Source organism: Mirounga angustirostris, unplaced genomic scaffold (assembly GCF_029215605.1).
Source record: "Mirounga angustirostris isolate CCGP_5_RB_7025 unplaced genomic scaffold, mMirAng1.0.hap1 SCAF_9, whole genome shotgun sequence".
Taxonomy (NCBI): Eukaryota; Metazoa; Chordata; class Mammalia; order Carnivora; family Phocidae; genus Mirounga; species Mirounga angustirostris.
In genome coordinates this window covers 85,677,852-85,687,373 of record NW_026991717.1, presented here as the reverse complement: position 1 = coordinate 85,687,373, position 9,522 = coordinate 85,677,852, and positions in this window count along the sequence as shown.

The window sequence follows — 9,522 nt, the reverse complement described above, 5'->3', positions numbered from 1 at the left end:
GTGCTTTTCTTTCACAGATCTTGGTTCAAATTAAGGTTAAATTCCAAAGGAGGATGTGTTTTCCCCATATGGAGTCTTAAAGGACGTGCCTTTGTTTCCAACTTCCCAGAGAAGATATATGTTAACACAAACAAAGTATTTCATAATAAATTTAACTTTTATAGAGTGACTCATGCCCTGTGAAGATAAGGTAGACTCTCAGTCACCTGTGTTTTAATCCAAGCTGAAAAAATTATGCCAAGGGCACACTGACAAAAACTTGATTCCTTTGGAGAGGGTGGCAGTAACTTGGTGGGGAGCAGAAAGGGTCTTGATTTTAAAAGTCTCATTGGAATGACTCTCCTTTCCTCACTGTGAACACAGTTTAGCATTTATGTACTTTGGAAGGACAAAGAGGTGAGGTAAGCCTGCCAAAATTTGAACCTGTGTTTCTGGGAACCTGTTAGTAGGTCAACTGTTACAAATGTAAGCGAAACTGCAAAGGAGCAGCGGGTGCTAGAAGCTTGGCAGTTGGACTGCATATAGCTTTATTAAAACCTGCATGCTCTTCCTTCCAGATCTCAAGGGAGGTGACATGAAGTTTAAAATGCCATAGAAGATCACTATTATTCAGTCAAATCAGATTTTGGTGGGGAGAGAGGCGGGAGGTAGGACAGCATAGAAAGAGACAACTCTTTTCTGTTAGAAATATTTACAGTTAACGGAAAAGGCTATCTTTAAAAATGTACTTGTTAACAATCTTAGTTATATATATACTGCTTTTCTTTCCTTTTCCCTTTCTTTTATCTTTATATTATTCTTTGTTAACTAGAGACTGAATTCTTAAGTCCTTATTCTTGCAAAATGTCTCTGAATTTGTGCTTAGGTAATTCCTTCATTGACCATATACAACGCTGTTCCATGTGCAAATTCACTTAACTCCAAATGAAGATGTAAAAATTAGTCCTGTGGCATGTGAAGAGATTGCTTTTTACGAAAGGGAAACACAAATGAATTTGTCCCAATTGTATCAGACATGCTTGACTACACAGAACACAAGGTTTAAGTTATTTTTTATATTTATGAATTCATCCTTGATGAAAGGCTTAGAAAATCTATTTAAAATTTAAATAAGATAGAATACCATTTTCCCTTCTTTCTTCACTCACTAAAAAAGGAGACACTGACATAGAAAAAAACTTGATTGTAAGTCGCTTTATGAGAACTTTTGCAACATGTCTTTACCTTATCAATCTGCAGGTCACTAGTATTGATTCTAGACAAAATTAATTTTCATCATTTATTCCAAGCAACTCATTTCTTGACCAATTTCCTTCTTGTGTGCTGAATTAAAAATAAACAAAAAATCAAAACAACTCACCCCACTTTTTTCCTCTTCTAGTGTTAGCCAGTGGCTAAGAGAAGAAAACGTTTCTGACTCTACACTGCTAAACAAGAGTGATAGGATGAAGTTTCTCTTTTCAGGATAAGTAATACCAAGTCCAAATTTCAGAAATCAATTAACTATTCAGAGAGGAACACCACAAGGGGGCAGGTGAATCCAGGCTAGGTCCTAGGTGAGAGGGTCTTAGTATTCGGAATACTAGTCAAAGGAGGGGAAAGATGAAAGGAAAATTAGAAACAACTCTAAAGATGGTATTTCTTCACGAACATAAGCACTTAGATCTGGACCATCCAAGTGAAATCCTATTTAGAATATATCCAAAGACATTAATTACAATATATCAAGGAAATAAGTGAAAGAGACCAAATCAATGTAGTAATACACTGAAAGTGATTCTTGTATTTACAAAGGCCAATAGCATGGTTTCACCAAGAAGAGAAACACTGTAGCTGAGAAGAAATCCAAAATTTACTACAGAGCAATTAGGGTATGCATTGAAAATAAATTACAACCAGATAGGCAAAGAATCAAACAATTAAAAAGATATATGAGAAGATACCTTGGCTTCAAAGTGATTTTAATAACCAACACTTTATGTAACAGAAACATAAACTTTGAATAATAGAGCTATAACATTTTCCCCCACACAAAAGTTGAGAAATTAATTTCAGGTACTTTAGAAAAAGATAAATGCTGCTTAAAAAGGTTATTTAGAGTCTGCTTTGATGCTCACTGGAAATTAAACTTAGGCTACCAATAGGAGGCAAAAATGGGTATTAAAAAATTAGTTCTTCTAAACAAGTATTTTAAAATTGACACCAGACATCCTCTGTGAGAATGTCAATGACAACGTCTTCAATGGCCAACATATATACATACTTATTATACAAAGTAGCCAGGATTAATTCTATTTGGTAAAGCTGGAAATTATCACCGGCCTCCCTTTCAATTCTCACTAAGGAAACACATTTAATTATTTGACGTGGTACGATAGTATGTTATTTATCTTTTACAGATTAACGAAATTAAATGCAGAGACTATTATAGCATCATATGTAGTATAAAATAGTATAGTATAATAAAATAGTATAATATATAATAAAGAATGTTCATTTTGTCTCTTACTGGTAGTTTTTATTTAGTTTATAATAACAATTAGAATCTTTACAATGAGCGTTCAAGTGTCTTCTCTTAGTTATGATCAAATTAACTTTTTAGGACCCTACAACAATTTTCTATAGGAGTAATGTAGAGTCACTTCTAATATAAATCTATTGATTGAGGAGGTCATCTTCTAATAGATTTTAGGGCAAGCAAGTTTTAGAACTTGGATCACCAAGTTGAGTGATCTTTCTGTTACACCATGATACATTTTGGCTTCATTATACCATAGGACTTAGTGTTATATAACACTAACCAGACATTTAAACCTATTTCTGAAGCAAAGCTCTGAACTCAAATGTAAATGCCCATTTCTATGTCATCTTAACAAAGTCTATTTTTCTCAAATTCACTCATTCTTCTCTTCATGTGTATATAGATATATACACATACATAAAATACACTCATGCACTAAGCTCATATGCACATACGTGTATATACACACATACATACATGATGCAATCCATCGGTGATATTTTAGGCTAGTTTTTCTCTTTTCAGTCTGTTAATTAGCTTTCTCTTCCTTGTCTTTCTTTATTCCAAGTAATCCAGAGTCCTCATAGCCTTTGTCATCTAAAAGACATGGAGGCAGCTCCTGCAATGCTTGAAATAATAATGCTTGGATTTGTCAATGTGAAAAGTTGGATGGCTTTTAAAAGCTGACCAGTCCAGGGCTATTTGCACATAGTAGACATTCGATAAATATTTGTTGATTTGATTTATTCTAGGGTAAAGAACTGGATAACAACTCTTTTTTTCTTCACTCATGTACTATGGTTAAGCCTGTGTACAAATGCACTTATGAGTAAATATTAATGGTCATGGTCATTAAAGATGTTTTAGAGAGAAAAAAAAATCTAGGTCTTCAGGCTTTAAAGGATAGCAATGATTGGGAGTATGTGTAAGAAAATACTCTATGTAGTTATCAAATAATAGATGACAGACACCATAGAATGGGGGGTTCTAACGAATGAGAATTCTGATAAATTATTTGGAAGCAAAGTGGGTACCCCATAGCTTTTGTATTAACCACATGTTGAAGGCTTAAACTTTTGACTCCACATACTAAGGCAAAGGACCTCTTAATTAAAAAATTTCAGGATAATATTTTTATTATAAAATTAGTGAGCATATATAAGCCACCTAATATTTCCTTTGGATAGTCTTCCTTGTGATAGAATGTGTTTATGTGTTTTATTGACAGTTGAGAGGCCTTGGACATACAAAATGAAAATTACTCCTAAATTTCAAATAATGTATAACGTATACTCCCATCACTTAGAATAGCATAACTGATTTATTTCCTTTTCTCGTCACTAACAGTAAAAACTGTTTCTGAGCTTACAACATGTTAAATTTTGGCTCAAGGCAAATTTACAACAGCAGAATTTATGATAAAATCTGTCAAAACATTAACCATGATGGCACAAGTTTCAGCTCTTAACAGAAACAGATAGGGAAGCAGGAGCTTAGGAATGGATACACATTTGTACTTGCAAATGCCTGCTTAAGCTCACATTATAAAAATTATTCAATTCCTTTGTTCTCATTTTACCCAAATGTGAAAGTTCCATAAGGTGACTATGTGTTTTAATTAATTGGCTCCAAAGAGATGGGAGGATCCTGGTACTAAAGATGTACTTCCAAGTAAAAAATTACTAACTTAGAGAACTTCAGATGTTCAAGATAAAAGCTAAGAATCTATAGTATTTTCCATTTCCTGTCTGATGAATTTCAAGAAAAATTAAGTCTTAACATCGCTAGCGTCTTAACCTTTTTGCTACTTTTAAGACAAAGATGATCCATCTAGCCACTTGCCAGCATTTGAGCACTATTCATTATGATTTTAACTTTTCAACATGGTAAACAATGTTGGTAGTTTTGGTTTACTGTTGCTTGATGAGTAAAGGAGCTGTATTTCCTAGAAAGTTACAAACAAAATACTGTTATTGAAAGTGAATCACTCTGCCAGCAATCAATTATAACCAAGATAGTTAACTTTGTGTGTAAGGTACATATTAAAAACAATTTCAGAGGACATACTTTCTTGAAAATGTAATTTGGTTAGACACAGCCAGGACAGATTTATGAGAAGAAAGTCTTCCTTAAGGAACTTAAAGATTTTTAGGGTGTTAATGTCATGGTCATACAAGTAAATGCAGTGAATATTCAATGCTCCAGTGTTTCAATAAGCCTTGGATATAACTGACCTATTTGTTGGAAAATGGTATGCATTTTTTAAGCTTTAGGATTTTAATTTAACAAGCTGCCTGATGAAAATTGGTGGAGAATAAACTAGAGATAAAATTAGTAACTAAATATTAAATTTTGAAGCTGTAGCTTGGTGGGAAATGTTCATGCACAATTTATTTGTTCACACATATCTTAAAATATGGCTTAGGTATTGAAAGAATAATATATAACCAGAAGGTAAAATATCAAGAAAATTTATCAAAATAATCAGAATTCAGAAAATTTTACTTTTCGGGGCGCCTGGGTGGCTCAGTGATTAAGCATCTGCCTTCGGCTCAGGTCATGATCCCAGGGTCCTGGGATCGAGCCCCGCATTGGGCTCCCTGCTCAGCGGGAAGCCTGCTTCTCCCTCTCCCACTCCCCCTGCTTGTGTTCCCTCTCTCGCTGTGTTTCTCTCTGTCAAATAAATAAATAAAATCTTTTTAAAAAAAAAAAAAAAGAAGAAAATTTTACTTTTCAGAAATGAGGAATCACTGAATTTGAAATCATGATTTAAAGTAGATCATAGCAGACACAGCAAGTTTGGGGAAAAAAAAAAAAAGTAGATCACAGCAATATCAGAAGGCATCCAAACACACCACATTGGTTTATACATCGCTTATCTTCTCTCCGACTGATTTTTGACACACTTGGTTCCAGAAAGCAATTTGATTATTACTGTTGTTCAATAAAGATTTAAATGGCCTATTTTGGGGTCTGGAAATTTTGTTTAAACTTTCCAAGACAATGAAACCTTGTCTTCACTTTATCAACTTTGAACTTTATAGCACCAACATTTAACAGCTACACAAGAAGTTCTGATTAACAAACAAAACCTAAATCAAAATCAAACAAACAACAATGACTGCAACTCTTCACTTTAAACTGATTATGGTTAAAAGTTAAAGTCTTCAGGTAATCACATTTCACCTGGTAATATGCCAGGTGCTAAATAATTTGACATGATAGTATATTTTAATACCACTATTTTAAGAAAGGATACTCAAATCTATTGTCATATATATATATATATATATATTTTTTTTTAGAAAGACATATATATATGTATATATATACATATATATATATTTTTTAGAAAGACAGGTCACACAAATGTTTATAAAACAACAATATAGTTGGAAGATTTAGGTTTCATCATTATCAAGTTTTTACCTGTGCAAAGAAATATGAACAATGACCTCCAGAAGCTGCATTTTAATGGGAGAGATAGTACAGGAATACTGAAACAGGGGAAACCTAGTAAGTGCCCTAATAGAGATGAAGAAAGAACTATAAGGCATACAGAAGAGAGATTAGCTGTGGCTTGGTGGTGAGGTGGGGGTGGGGAATTAGGGAAAGCTTCATGTAGGGGGTGGCACATAAGTATTCTTGAAGGATGAATTGGATTTAAACACATGAAGGTGGATTTGACTGAGTAGAGGATTAAAGACGGTAAATGAATTAAATAATGAAAATACAGGGTAGGAACTGAAATGGGAGAGTAAGCTTGGAGCATAGGTCAGAGGTATTAGTATGATAGAAAGTTACTTTTATTAATTTTCTTGCCATCCATTTGAAAACAAAATAATGTGCCAGAATTTCCAGGTATGATTTGGGCAATTGGTGTTGTTGTTTTTTTTTATCCAATATAGAACCAGAAAACTTTCCTGAAATCTAAAAACCCAAACACACCCAAACAAAACAGTACACATACACTTCATTCTTTGACTCTTGAAATAATAAAACCATTGTTTCTCTCACTGCAACTGAAAGACAATAATATCTGCAATATTTAAATTTTCAGTCTACAATATAGCTCTATTTCTGGAATGAGTTGTTGCAATTTTATAACACCAGAAATAAAGTGATGATTTTGACAAGATTGAAGTTTTAATTGAGACTTCTGATTTCAAAAGGTTTTCTTCACTTCTATTTGACAAGTAAGATTACATATTCACTTACATCAAAGTATGTCATTATGTCACCTAAATGAAAGTATTCAGGTACTCTTTATAATATGACCACAGTTTAAGAAAATAAGATGCAAAAAGCAAATCTAATTTTGTAATGTGAAAAGACTGTGATGTCAGACATCAGAAATCCGTGTATACATTCAAGTATAAAGTAATTCTTCAAAGTAATTCTTCAAACTCTGAGACATTTTATGTCATAGTATATATATCACTGTTCAAACTATATTTAAACTTGCTCATCCAGAATTATCTTCACAACTGGTTTAGGAGTTGGAGAAGAAATTCAGTCTCCTCTCTTGTAGTCACCTGTTTTTTGTTTCAAACGGTATGCTTAGAAGCAAAATAAAGCATAGAGATTTAGAATCAAAACTTGACTTTAGCAAGCCAATGTGTACACAATCTATATGGGTCTGAGAAACATTCTTTGTGATGTTATCAGGAGGAGCTCCCTAGGCAACAACAGCTGTTGGCATGGAAGAAAAGGGCCACATGAGACAAAGTATACTTGACTGGTGCATTTGGCAGTACTCACCTTTGCAAATATTATGTAAGTCTGTTTCCTTTATTTTAGGCAAAGTTCCTAAGTTTTAAAACAGGCCTGCATTTTGAAGTTTTCCTAACAGCAGGTGTGATTTTTGAAATGAAAGTCACTCCTTAATTTAAACTTTCTTAGATGCACCTTGGTTTATTTCTTTATTTTTCACACATATTATGAAGGCTACTTTTGGGGCAACAGTTGGACTCGAAAGGCCAGGGCAGCTTACTTCCTAAAGACACAGAAATCGTATGGTTTTAATTATAAAACCCGAAATGCTGATTGCTGCTCTTTTCTAAGTCTTGCTTTACATCGAGCCAGTGTTAAAAGTTCGTTAGCTAGAGCTTAACAACACAATGGCCGAAGGAATGGAGTTACCACACAAGTGTTTAAATTCCATGCCGGATCCCTAGCTACAACGGAGAAGAAAGTTCAAACAACAAAAACAGAGTTGCAAGGTCTGAACTTGCATGTCACGGATACCTTTTACTCATCACCAGGCAGCTCTGATTCAGGGCAACCAGGCCCTCCCAAGCAACGTGGTTAATTGAATAAGGATTCTAAACCTTTTGGCTGCAGATAAACCAAAGTGGCACATGGCTCATAACTCAAACATTTCATTTTAGGCAGCTGTTAGTTTTCTTGCCCAGGCTAATTTGGATTATTCAATCATTTTCTTTTCTTTAATGAAAGACTGCTTGTAGTTACTGGTGGGGACAAAGAGCTGCAATTATGGATCTTGGAAAGTAAATTTTTATCTACTCATTTTAATCATGTATACAAGTGATACTAAATTTGGAACTAAATTCAGAACATTTATTAGCAGTACAATTTTATCTGTGTGTGTGTGTGTGTGTGTGTACACATTTAATAACATTCAGCCCTGACTACTGTTTCTTGCTATGATGAACCTGGAACCTCTCTCGGTAAGCAACTAAAAATGCTGGATAGAAAAATAACAAATATCTTCTCAAAAGCTATCAATATATTTGCTAGTCGGTGAGGAATATTCAGAGGCCAAAACCTAAGGAAAACTGGGAACCTTCAATGGTAAGTAGAGTACAAAAGGCAGTTTTTACTTTGAAAGCATTTGCCCTAAGATGGGGTGAAGTTGAGCTTTGGTTTTCACGGACTTCTAGTGGAGCACGGGGTAGGGGACAAAGTCCAGGGGCCCATCCAAGGAAAAAATCTTGAACTCAGGCTATGAATGTAGAATAAAAAAGTATTTCCTCTATGAATTTTTTAGGATTCCACATATGAGCAAGACCATACAAATTTGTCTTTCTCTGTCTGACTTATTTCACTTAGCATAATGCCATCAAGTTTTATCCATGTTGTTGCAAATGGCAGGATTTCGTGGGTTTTTTTATGGCTGAATATCCTATTTTATATATATACTACAGCTTCTTTATCTATTCATCTGTTGATGGACACTTAGGTTGTTCCCATGTCTTAGCTATTATAAATAATGCTGCTAGAAACATGAAGGCGCAGATATCCTTTTGAGTTAGTGTTTTCACATCTTTTGGATGTATTTCCAGAAGTGGAGTTACTGGATCATATGGTAGTTCTATTTTTAATTTTTTGAGGATCTTCCATATTGTTTTCCATAGTGGCCGTACCAGTTTACAATCCCAACAATATGTAAGGGGGGGTTCCCTTTTTCTCCACAACCTCGCCAGAATTTATTTCTTATTTTTTGGATTATGACCATTCTAATAGGCATGAGGTGAGATTCTTTTGTAGTTTTGATTTGCATTTACCTAATGCCTAGGGATGTTGAGTATCTTTTCATATACCTGTTGGCCCTTCATATATCTTCTTTGGAAAAATGTTTATTTACATCTTTTGCCCACTTTTAATTGAATTATTTGTTTTTATGCTATTGAGTTGTATTTCTTTATATATTTTGGATATTTATCCCTTATCAGATACATGGTTGCAAATATTTTTTCCCATTCTGCAGGTTGTCTTTTCACTTTGTCAATGGTTTCTTTTTCTGTGCAGATTTTTAGTTTGATATAATCCCACTTATTTATTTTTCATTTTGTTCCTTGTGTTTTGGGTGTCATATCCAAAAAACCAGCGCCAAGACCCATGTCAGGGAGCTTTGTTCTTATGTTTTCTTCTATGAGTTTCATGCTTCAAGGTCTTCAATTTAAGCCTTTAATCGATTTCAAGTTAATCCTTGTGAGTGGTGCGAGATATGGGTCTTTCACTTTTTTACACATAGAATA